At 45.2% G+C, this 13,017-nt stretch overlaps 1 long non-coding RNA gene across 1 annotated transcript in view; it reads left to right on the forward strand.

Moving 5' to 3' along the window:
• LOC134611851 (uncharacterized) overlaps positions 1-12,442 on the forward strand; it is a 41,169-nt gene extending 28,727 nt beyond the window's left edge. Inside the window, exon 3 of the long non-coding RNA XR_010090913.1 lies at positions 12,348-12,442. This is a non-coding gene — a long non-coding RNA (uncharacterized LOC134611851). The remainder of the gene's footprint in view (positions 1-12,347) is intronic.
• Positions 12,443-13,017: the final 575 nt, after the last annotated feature.

Here is a 13,017-nt window from a genome sequence, read left to right on the forward strand (position 1 = left end):
CTTTTTCAAAAAGCCAATAAATTTGCTAAAAAGCGACTTGAATACTTTTGCATTTTATGTTTTTTTCGTTTGATGGTTATATAGACATGTGCCACATTAATGGTTTACTTTGGCACGCCAGCTGTGAACTGATACTTTCCATTAGCCAATAATAGGTGCAGTTGGTGTTTTAGGGACCAAAGGAATGTTTCATGTTGTTTATACCAGAATGTCATGGTGTGTTGGTAGGTCCTATCCGAGAAGGGTTAGAAGGACTATGATTTATGATATATTATCACACCAAACTCAGCCTCATGTGTGTATTGCAATCAAATATTGATTTCAATAATTTAAATACAAAACAAACAAATGAAAAAGAGCCTTAAACGTTTCAGAATCTAACTTCTAGATTGAACGAGATCTGCTAAACCATGAATATGTTGCAATTAATGTTTCTATATTTACCCGTCAACCTGACAGATTTTACCCCTAATTTCCTGAAGTAATTGCATGAAAACTGGAAAATAGGATAACTGTGCACAATGACTCACATGATATTGAAGGCCTTTGTCTCAAACCTGCTAAAGGCTCACAGGCAGAGATGGTAGCCTGTCATGATTGAGACTCTACAGCTTTGGATAAATGGCACCTAGGCCAATTCAAGGCTAGACATACTCCTCCGGTTTTGGAAATGCTACCTCCACCAAAGGAAACATTGCAGCTCTTTGGAATGACATCAGAAATATAAATATATATATATATATATATATATATATATATATATATTTTTTTTTTTGGCATTCTAAATTGGTTTATTGTGGTGGCTAAAGTGATTTACACTGTTGAATCATCTTTTCTGGACACCTACTGCATCAGATAACTCAAACAGTGCGTACGAAGAAGTACCTATTGGAGTCTTCACATTCATTAAACGACAACTGTCACCTCAACAGTATTTTCAAATATAATGACCCTTCCATCAAGTTTTAAAAGGAAATAGATTCTGTGTTAAATGAAATATATCTAAAAAAAAACAAAACAAAAAAAAAACTCATCCCTACATTTAGTATATGACGGGACCCTTCAGCCATATACATGCAACTTGGGCCAGATGATGTTTGAACACCTCCATATAGTCTCCAAGGTCTTCCTGCACAGTGCATTAATATCTATCTATCCGCTATCTGTCAAATTCAAGCCCTGTCTGACCCAAGATGTATGTATATATCTAAAGGTATTCCTTTTACTTTGGAGGGTCAGGACGTCCTATTATTTCATCTACAGAAAACAGTTTCCATATTTTTAGCACCCTAATGGTATAATACATCGGGTAACAGACAATATTTGTAGAAGATTCTGTAGGACAGTTGTAGCAACCTTCAACACTCCAGATGTTGTGGACTTCATCACCCATAATTCTCCTACACCCACAATGCTGGCAAAGCATCAGGGGAGATGTAGTCCACAGCATTTGGAGGGCCTAAGGTTGCCTGTGCCTGCTGTAGGGCTTAACTAGTTTAAATAGAAATCAACATTTCCCAAATGATCAACACTACTATAAACTATCTAGTTTCTCCTAGAACAGGCATAGGCAACCTTCGGCACTCCAGATGTTTTGGACTACACCTCCCATGATGCTTTGCCAGCATTATGGGTGTAAGAGCATTATGGGGGATGTAGTCCACAACATCCGGAGTGCCAAAGGTTGCCTATCCCTGTCCTAGAATGTTCTCCCATACATGTATTATTGCCTAGCCCTAGACTGATATTTAGATTGAATTTGCTATTTGGCGCTTTTTTTTTAATTTTTTAAAATTCTTTATTTTTATTCGTGCATGGAGTAACAGTAAAGCGTACAGCGCCACAACAGCTGCTGCAAGCGGTTTGTCATCATTTCAACATGTGGCTTGTTATACAGCACGATTTTTATATTTTAGAACATGAAAAGAAACAAGATGTAGGCAGTTGCATAAAAATACAAAATATATATGAACAAGCTTAAATCATGCTGTTAAGGCATTGTATAGATTGAGATTCTGTCAACATCAGTTTAAAATACAGGAAGATAGCTTTGCTATAGAGTTATCAGTTGCTGCCAACGTTAGGTTAAACAACACAATTAGTTTTTTCTTTTAAAGAGACAGGAAAACAGCAGCGTGTGTAACATTAGCAATATACGTTAGGCATGCTAGGCTAGTAGTGAAGCAGTGTTGCCTGAAGGGTTACCGAGAGTCCATATAAGCTCTACATGTGGGTGTCTGAGCTGTTGGCATAATGTAGAGGGACTTGAAAAGGACTTAAAAGGCCTGGATTCTCTGCCCAGGGTGCAGCGGGGATACTTTACCCTTGATGTATTTGGCGCTTTTTAAACTAAAATAAGTTTTGTATTCTCTCACTTCTAATTCATGTCAGTATTTCTTTGTGATGTACTCAATAAACATTTCACATTTTTCATTTCTATTTACGTTTACTTAAAGATCAGCATTTATCTACAAATAACCGCAAAACTTTAAGTGGGCTAAGTGGGCTAAAACTAAGTGGGCTGGCTTTAGAAATTCACTTGGCAGCTTATTACAATATTTTATCAAAACCGTATTACAATATTACATATTTTATCTTAACCTACTGCCTGACACTTACCTTCAGAAGCAGTCAGAGAAGTCCTAAGATACTCAGAGCGCAGCTAGTTTTATACAGTTCAATTTGCCGATACAGCAATATTGATCTCTATATTTGGAGATCACATTAAGACCATCTGTAAATGTGTTTAGGCTATAATTTTTACCCTGTTGACAATGAATGACACAAGATATGATGAGAGCATACTACCACGTAAAAAACATTTTTTATCTATGGTGTTTGCCAAGGGCAATGATATCCCAATTTAGAACTGTGAAGCAATACAGAATCGTAATAAACCCTCCTGTGTGTAAGTATTAATGATATTTAAATCTAATATGAAATACAAGTCTGCTATATTCAAAGTAATTTTATTATATTTCTATTTACATGCAAATTATTTTTTTTCTAAATGGATACCATAGTATATTGAGTGAAAAGGTATTGGTAAACGTGAAAATAAACTTTAAATGACGAACATGAAGATTATCAAGATTAAGTAAAGTCAGAATAAAGCAAACACTTAAAAATATTTGAAAATGAATTGCTCACCAGCTGGTGTGACCATCACTGTTATCTGGGCTATAGCGTCTGTTAAATGAAAAATGGAACATTGCCAGTTTGTCTGCAGTGATATGCATAGTAAGGAGAAAAGAAAACACAATGCCACAATTGTGTAGCTCGGGTTTAGACAGGGTGAGTCAAAGAATGTTGTGAATAAAGTGAGACAAAAAGAAACTAAATATACGGCAAGATCAGCTATAAACAAGACATTTTTTCATCCAGAGTAGAGACTACGTTGAGTGCCCCCTTTATTTTTCCTTTTAAGTGCAGGTAGCTGGTGCATGCTAGGATCAGTGAGATACCAGCATGCACCCGCCCGCCGACTTCAAAAGTGGTTGTGTTGTGGGCTTTCTGTGTTTTGTGATAGTTGGGAGGGGTGGGTAGGTGGGTGGGTGAGAGAGAAAGAGTTAACGGCGAATGTGAGGGGGTGAGTGTGACAGGGTGTGTGGCACTGTGAGGGGTGGTGAGTGACTGGCAGGGTGGTGAGTGTGACAGGGTGTGTGGCACTGTGAGGGGTGGTGAGTGACTGGCAGGGTGGTGAGTGTGACAGGGTGTGTGGCACTGTGAGGGGTGGTGAGTGACTGGCAGGGTGGTGAGTGTGACAGGGTGTGTGGCACTGTGAGGGGTGGTGAGTGACTGGCAGGGTGGTGAGTGTGACAGGGTGTGTGGCACTGTGAGGGGTGGTGAGTGACTGGCAGGGTGGTGAGTGTGACAGGGTGTGTGGCACTGTGAGGGGTGGTGAGTGACTGGCAGGGTGGTGAGTGTGACAGGGTGTGTGGCACTGTGAGGGGTGGTGAGTAACTGGCAGGGTGGTGAGTGTGACAGGGTTAAGAAATGTGTGAGAGTTGAGGGTTTGGTGAGGGTGACAGGGTTGGGGGGTGACTGTGATAGTTGGAGTGGTTGAGTGTGACAGAACTAGGGGATGAGTGTGAAAGGGTTTGTGACAGGGTGAGGGTTGGTGAGTGACTGACAGGGTGAGGGCAATGTGACAGGGTAAGGGGAATGTGACAGGGTGTTTGACAGGGTGAGGGACTGTGGCAGGGTGGTGAGTGTGAAAGGGTTGGGGGCTGAGTGTGAGAGTTGGGGGTTGGTAATTGTAAGAGTGGGAGAGAAATTAAGTTGGGCAATGCCTTTTTTCTTTTTTTTTTTACATATAATAGCATTTGCCCCTCCTGTGCAGGAAGGGGGGCAATAATTAATCCCCTATTGGTATAGTGGGCTCCCTGGTGGCCTAGTGTTCTGCTTGTGCTGCCGCAATCCTCCCAGTCTGGAGCTCTGTGATCACATCAGAGTGCTGGCTGGGAAATTCAGCGCCTGCACTCTGACTCCCTCACAAAGCACTGGAACCACGAGGGAGTTTGGCTGTACCACGGACCACCGGGAGTGCGTTTCTAAAGATCTTTTGCTAACATTGCCAGCTCGAGGAATGGCGCCAATCAGAGCCGGAGGTTATGGGTTTCTGCCTCTGGTGTAGCCCCGGGGCTACTTGCACCCACAGCCCCCCAAAATTAAATATCATTGCTTACTAACCAAAAAGTAAGAGTTCTGCATAGCATTTATATGTATACATGTATATAAAGACTAGATATACTGATATCTGGAATTGTGAATGGCAAAACCATTTGGTTCCACAATTGAATCGTCTGAAAAGTTTTTTTTGTGTTGATCGATTGTGGATTCTTTCATGTGGTGTTTTGATTCAGACAAATTTTGCCCATGCAATTGTTTAAAAAAAATGTATAATTTGACAAAAGAAAAGGGCCAGTCAGTGTGCTTGAAAATATATACATACACTTATCGGCCACACCATTAAAGCCACCTGCTTTATATCATGTAGGTCCCCCTCTGGCTGCCAAAACAGCTTTGATGCATTGAGGCATGGACTTCACAAGACATTAGGACTAAGCATAAGCACTAAGTTGTGAGGAGGGGCCTCCATGGATCGAATTTGTTGTTCCAGCACATCCCACAACACGCTCAATCGAATTGAGATCTGGGGAATTTGGAGGCCAAGGCAACACTCTTTATCATGTTCCTCAAACCATTGCTGAACAATGTTTAATGTGTGGCATGGTGCATTGTCCTGCTGGAAGAGGCCACTGCCATCAGGGAACACTATTGTCATGAACGGGTATGCATGGTCTGCAACAATCTCTTTGAAGGTGATATGTGTCATAGTGACATCCAATACACAGCCATTAATGTCTAAACCGTTGGCCACAAAAGTGAGTACAGTCCTAAGTGTAACTGTCCAAATTGGGCTCAAAGTGTCAATATTTTGTGTGGTCAACATTATTTTCCAGCACTGCCTTAACCCTCATGGGCATGGAGTTAACCAGAGCTTCACAGGTTGTCACTGGAGTCCTCTTCCACTCCTCCATGACGACATCATGGAGCTGGTGAATGTTAGAGACCCTGCGCCCCCCCTACCTTCCGTTTGAGGATGCCACATATGCTCAATAGGGTTTAAGTCTGAAGACATGCTTGGCCAGTCAATCACTTTTACCTTCAGCTTATTTAGCAAGGCAGTGGTCATCTTGGAGGTGTTTGGTGTCATTATCATGCTGGAATACTGTCCTGCGGCTCAGTCTCCGAAGGGAGGGGATCATGCTCTGCTTTAGTATGTCACAGTACATGTTGGCATTCATGGTTCCCTCAATGAACTGTAGCTCCCCAGTGCCGGCAGCACTCATGCAGGCCCAGACCATGACACTTCCACCACCATGCCTTGACTTTAGGCAAGACACACTTGTCTTTGTACTCCTCACCTGGTTGCTGCCACACACGCTTGACACCACCTGAACCAAATAAGTTTATCTTGGTTTCATCGGACCACACAACATGGTTCCTGTAATCCATGTCCTTAGTCTGCTTGTTTTCAGCAAACTATTTGCGGACTTTCTTGTGCATCATCTTTAGAATAGGCTTGCTTCTGGGATGACAGCCATGCAGACCAATTTGATGCAATGTGCGGCATATGGTCTGAGCACTGACGGACTGACCCTCCACCCCTTCAACTTCTGCAGCAATGCTGGCAGCACTCATTTGTCTATTTCCCAAAGACAACCTCTAAATATGACACTGAGCATGTGCACTCAACTTCTTTGGTCGACGATGGCAAGGCCTGTTCTGAGTTAAACCTGTCCTGTGAAACCACAGTATGGTCTTGCCCACCGTGCTGCAGCTCAGTTTCAGGGTCTGGCAATCTTCTTATAGCCTATGCCATCTTTATAAGGAGCAACAATTCTTTTTTTTTTTCAGATCCTCAGAGAGTTCTTTGCCATGAGGTGCCATGTTGAACTTTCAGTGACCAGTATGAGAGAGTGAGAGAGTGATAACACAAAATTTAACACACTTGCTCCCCATTCACACCTGAGTCCTTGTAACACTAACGAGTCACATGACACCAGGGAAGGAAAATGGCTATTTGGACATTTTCACTTAGGGCTGTACTCACTTTTCTTGCCTATGGTTTAGACATTAATGGCTGTGTGTTGAGTTATTTTGAGGTGACAGCAAATTTACACTGTTATACAGGCTGTACTTACTACTTTACATTGTAGCAGAGTGTCATTTCTTCAGTGTTGTCACATGAAAAGATGTAATAAAATATTTACAAAAATGTGAGGGGTGTACTCACTTTTGTGAGATACTGTAGATCTGATCTGGAAAAATTCAGCAGCTGAGTTATTGTCGCAGTTTGCAGGGACATTTTAGCCGCGAGGCAAACAAGGCATTTGCCTTGGGCGGCATTTTCCAGGGGGCAGCGAAAAACGCCGTCCCCAAATGCCCAGGGCAAATGTCTTGTTAGCCTTGCGGCTAACTGACATGCTGGGCTGTCGGGCGGCGCTAGTGGGCGGCTGGCGAGGGAGCACTTCCTCTGAGCACTCTGCTCAGCTCCCTCGCGTGCCGCAGAGTGAGGCTGGGAGCCAGAATATGACGTCATATTCCGGCTCCCAGCCTCACTCTGCGGCGCGCGAGGGAGCTGAGTAGAGTGCTCAGGGGAAGTGCTCCCTCGCCAGCCGCCCTCCAGTGCCGCCAGCCCAGCAGCCACTGGGACCGCCAGGGAGAAAGATCCCCCCCCAGCATTCCCAAAGGTAAGGAGGCTGGGGGGGAGGGTTAAATAAAAAAAGAAAAAATGTGTTAATGTGAGTGAGTGAGTGTGTGTGTCTGTTAGTGTGTGTGTGTCTGTTAGTGTGTGTGTGTGTTAGTGTGTGTGTGTGTGTGTGTGTCTGTTAGTGTGGGTGTGTATCTGTTAGTGTGTGTGTGTGTGTGTCTGTTAGTGTGTGTGTCTGTTAGTGTGTGTCTCTGACTGTGTGTGTGTTTGCCTGTTAGTGTGAGTGTGTGTCTGTTAGTGAGTGTGTGTGTGTGTGTGTCTGTTAGTGTGGGTCTGCTAGTGAGTGAGTGTGTGTGTATGACTGTGTGTGTCTGTTAGTGTGAGTGCGTTTGCCGGTGAGTGTGTTTGCCTGTGAGTGTGTCTGCTAGTGAGTGTGTTTGCCTGTGAGTGTGTGTCTGTTAGTGAGTGTGTGTCTGCTAGTGAGTGAGTGTGTGTCTGTTATGAGTGTGTCTGTTAGTGTGTGTGTGTGTTTCTGTTAGCGGGTGTGTGCTTCTGTTAGCTAGTGTATGCGTATCTGTCAGTAAATGTGTGTGTGTGTGTGTGTGTATTTAGAAGGCGGGGCGGGGGGAAGGGTTGGGTGGGGTGGCGCGGGGGGGAGAAGGGGTGCGCCTGAGTTTTGTCCTGCCTAGGGCAGCACAAAACCAGGATACACCACTTGCAGTTTGGCTATTTTGCCTTTGCTGTTCAGATACATTTGCTACAATTCAGTGGTTAGCAAATCTTTTTCTGTAAAAACGTTTCAAACTCTTATCCACTTCCTGTCAGTGTTGGCATCTGTCTCAGAATGTCTTGTGTATTAACCTAGGGAGTTTGAAATGTGAGGGCACTTTGGCAAATTTGAGATTGTCCGCACTGCATAAATGCTTTTACCATATGTCTGCACATCATATTTATTACCAGTACATCAAATCTGAACATGGTCAAAGACGGGGGAAACTACTAGCTCAACACTTTAGCAGATGCATCTAATATTAATCCCCCAAAATAGATGTTAATATTGCTGCATTAGCTAATCTGGCTGTACATAAGACGTCTGGCCACTCGCATGGATTCTTTCTTCGCCATGAAGTCCAGGGTAAGTCTGTGAATGATGCAGCTGAGGTTGTTATTTGACCTGTGTCTACTAAAACAAAAACAACAGTGATAAATTTTAAGTTTAACTCTTTTAAAAAAAAATATTTGAACAAAAAAAAACTTAATTTTTTTTATCAAGAAGTATACATCGAAATGTATTTTGTTTTCACGTATGTTTTTTTTGTTTGTTTGTTTTCTGTACTTTGTAAATATTTTCAATTTTAACCCTTTAGGACATGACATACTGATAGTTTATGTTTGAAACATTGCAGCATGTTCATGGGCAATTCTCATGCGATTGGTAAACCAATTTGTAAAGATATATATTGGAATACTCTGAATAACATAAATCTTTTTAATTTTATTTAACTCTGACTTGTAAGCGTTATGTGTTTTTCACCAACAATTCAATATGATTGGAGAAAAAAAAGTGGAAAAACATTACTAATGGTTTTGGCAGAAAATCAAAGCTCAATTTTCACTAGTATAAATAATTTAAAAAAAATATAAAGCCTTTATTAGGGTATTTTAATTGGTGGACTGTTCAAGAGCCCTGTATTGGCTCCAAATCGATTTTGCTCCTTGTGTTATTTGACTTGAAAATTCCAGAATTATTTGTTAAAAATTAAACAAACTTGCAATTTAAAAGCAGTTGTATCTTATGTTAATGGCAGAGTACAGACTATGCAAAGCAAACATGGATTGCTTACATTAAAATGTAGCCCTTAAATATTATTTCTCTTAAATACTGCCAAAGGAGAAGCTAGGATTCAGTAAAGATAATGAAGATATACGCAAAGAAAATACATTAATGATGAGCTGATATGCCTTCTTTAAGATGTGAGTTATTCAATATTTATTAAAACACTGAAGAGCAGAGGAAAGATTAATTGACTGGGGAAAGAAATTCCATAAGAATGGTGCAGTCTTAGAGAAGTCTAGGAGTCAAGCGTTGGTGGTGCGCCACAAGTCTTCGGGAGAGTAGAACACCTGAGGCTATGTAGGCTCGGACACTGTAATGTAAAACTTTATAAGCAAAAGCTAGGCTATCAAATTGAATTCTATAACTTATAGGGAGCAAGTGTAAGGGCTGACAGTGGTTTGAGATTTTAGAGGAGTGGAGATTAGATGATTGAGTCTGTTCGACATTGTGAGGACTAGGTTGCAGTAGTCAATCTGGGAGATAATGACATTGTGAACAAGCATTTTAGTTGCCTTCGTTGACTAGCAAGAGACTGATTTTATATATTTTTTATTTTGTGATGAAAGTAGCAAGATTTGGAGTTTGGTTGGATGTGGGAAGTGCAGTCAGAGTCAAACAAAGGCAACCATGCAGGGCAGAGTTAATGGTAACACCATCGTCCTAAAGAGATACTAACTAACAAGTGTATGGAAGAGGAAAAAGAAGAAGTTCAGTTTTCTATATATTTATTTAAAACTGATGTACAGTCATACAGTCAGCAAGAAGACAGCTGGTGACACAATATAGTTAAATGAATAGTTATTTAGTCAGGAGGAGTGAAGACTAGTATTTGATGCTATCGGTTTTAATTTGTTTCAATAAATGAAAATGGGAGTTATGATTGGAGAAAAAAATGCAAAATGCAACCATCCTTAATGAGTTGCAAAACTAAAAAACTGCTTATTCCACCCCATATCTCTGAGAGAGTCAGAGGCGGCTCTAGACTTTATGAGGCCTTAGGCGAAACGCAAACATGAGGCCCCACTAACAAAAAAAGTGTCACATATACACATTGATGCACTGTCTACCTGTGTATGTGCCTGAGAGTGTGTCTGACAGAGAGTATCCTTGTGTGTGTGAATGTATGTCTCCGAACATGTTTGCGTTTTTGTCTGAGACCCTATGTGTATGGGGTAGCTGCTTGAAGTGTGTTGTGTGTATGGGGGGGGGGAGGGGCGGGTGATGGTGAGGGTGGTGGGGGATAAGGGTGAGGGTGGTGGGGGATGAGGCTGAGGGTGGTGGGGGGAGGTGATGCCGAGGGTGGTGGGGGGGGTGATGGTGAGGGTGGTGGGGGGTGGTGAGGCTGAGGGTGGTGGGGGGTGGTGAGGCTGAGGGTGGTGGGGGGTGGTGAGGCTGAGGGTGGTGGGGGTGAGGCTGAGGGAGGTGGGGGCTAGGGGTAGTGATGCTGAGGGCGGTGTGGGGAGTGATGGTGAGGGGGGTGATGCTGAAGGTGGTGGGGGTGAGGCTGAGGGTGGTGGGGGTGATGGTGGGGGTAGTGAGGCTGAGGGTGGTGGGGGGTGATGGTGAGGGTGGTGGGGGGTGAGGCTGAGGGTTGTGGGGGTGGTGAGGATGAGGGTGGTGGGGGCTAGGGGTGGTGAGGCTGAGGGTGGTGGGGGTGATGGTGAGGGTGGTGGGGGTGAGGCTGAGGGTGGTGGGGGTGGTGAGGCGGAGGGTGGTGGGGGGTGATGGTGAGGGTGGTGGGGAATGAGGGTGGTGGGGGATGAGGCTGAGGGTGGTGGGGGGAGGTGATGCTGAGGGTGGTGGGGGAGGTGAGGCTGTGGGTGGTGGGGGTGATGGTGGGGGTGATGAGGCTGAGGGTGGTGAGGCTGATGGTGGTGGGGGGGTGAGGCTGAGGGTGGTGGGGGTGGTGAGGCTGAGGGTGGTGGGGGGTGATGCTGAGGGTGGTGGGGGGAGGTGATGCTGAGGGTGGTGGGTGGTGAGGGGTGATGCTGAGGGTGGTGAGGGGGTGATGCTGAAGGTGGTGGGGGTGATGCTGAGGGTGGTGGGGGGTGATGCTGAGGGTGGTGGGGGTGATGGTGAGGGGGCTGGGGGTGGTGGGGGGTGGTGAGGCTGAGGGTGGTGGGGGGTGATGGTGAAGGTGGTGGGGGGTGAGGCTGAGGGTGGTGGGGGCTAGGGGTAGTGAGGCTGAGGGTGGTGGGAGGTGAGGCTGAGGGTGGTGGGGGTGAGGCTGAGGGTGGTGGGGGTGAGGCTGAGGGTGGTGGGGGTGAGGCTGAGGGTGGTGGAGGGTGAGGCTGAGGGGGGTGATGCTGAGGGGGTGAGGCTGGGGGTGAGACTGAGGGGGGTGATGCTGAGGGTGGTGGGGGTGGTGGTGAGGGTGGTGGGGCTAGGGGTGGTGAGGCTGAGGGTGGTGGGGGGTGATGGTGAGGGTGGTGGTGAGGCTGAGGGTGGTGGGGGGTGATGGTGAGGGGGGTGGGGATGAGGCTGAGGGGGGCTGGGGGTGAGGCTAGGGGGCGATGCTGAGGGTGGTGGTGAGGGTGGTGGGGGCTAGGGGTGATGATGGTGGTGAGGCTGAGGGTGGTGGGGGAATGGTGAGGCTGGGGGTAAGGCTGAGTGTGGTGATGGTGACTGGGGGGGTGAGGCTGAGTGTTGTGTGGGGTGATGAGCCTACCTTGATTTCCCTGGTGGTCCAGTGGACTCCCTGGTGGTCCGGTGGCCACAGCTCCCGGTCTGCAGCTCCGCAGAGCTGCAGACCGTGTAGTCTCGCGAGATTTCAGAGCGTTGCCGTGGTAACCCGCGGCAACGCTCTGATTGGCCAATTCTCGCGAGTCACATGGTCTGCAGCTCTGCACACTGCGGAGCTGCAGACCAATGTCTGTGATGGTGGCCGGGCAGCCAGGAGGGGCCTCGCACCCGGCGGCATACCGGCAAGCCGCCGGGCCCCCTCCTGGTGTCAGGTCCTCGGTCAGTGACCGAGGACCTGACACACTCTGCCCACAGGCGGTTTAGGCGGCCGCGAGGCCCCAGCCAGCGCGAGGCCTTAGGCGGCTGCCTAAACCGCCTAATTAGAGAGCCGCCTCTGGAGAGAGTGAGATGCACAACCGCTCTCCCAATATTCCTGGACCTTTGTTGTGAAGTTGGTCAGATGTTCTATAGATATATCCATCTAGTGGGGTCCACATAGAGTAGGACTATGTATTGCGCTTCATGCACACAACGTTTGGCATGAAATTGTCTACTTGTGTCTCAAGCTTCTCCTTTTCTGATTTATTTTACTCTTATTATTTTTTTTAGGTGTTTTGCCTAAAAAGATATATAGCTCACTATCACCCAAGGAATAATGGATTCCGGCAGAGGAGGAAGAAGAATTGAAGAGATGCTCTTCTAGGCCCATGGTAAGTTATATATAAAGCAAAATTCCGCAGCTGAGTTCTAACAATGGAGTGGTCACCATGGAAACCAGAGTGCCTGCTGATTGCTCCACTTTTAGAACTTTGCCACATAATTGCTCTTTAAACATAAAACGCCTATTGATGCAAGTTAATCCAAGACAGACTACATCAACTTGGGAAGCAATGTAATCCCAAAATGCCTGCAAAGTCTAGCTGCTTTTAAAATCATATTTTTAAAATGTTATAAGCAACAGGGGACATGCAATTCACCGCTAGAGCACTTCAGCAAGCTAAAATGATTTATGGGACTGGAGTGTCCCTTTAAAAATGTCTGTAGAAATTAATGTACAACTGAATCACAACAAAAATGTTCCTGAAGCCGAAAGGGGAATTTTATAACTTTCCTGTTTAAGTCAAAATAAACTGCAGTAATATTACTTGGAGGATATATATTTCAATCGTACTAAGACAGATGCTTCTGTGCTGACAGATGCTACACAAACTATTCCCACGGCAGTCACTAGATGACCTGAACAGACAGAAATTGATCGTGTGTTGCTGAAATGACCAAG

This window comes from Pelobates fuscus, chromosome 5 (genome assembly GCF_036172605.1).
Source record: "Pelobates fuscus isolate aPelFus1 chromosome 5, aPelFus1.pri, whole genome shotgun sequence".
Classification (NCBI taxonomy): domain Eukaryota; kingdom Metazoa; phylum Chordata; class Amphibia; order Anura; family Pelobatidae; genus Pelobates; species Pelobates fuscus.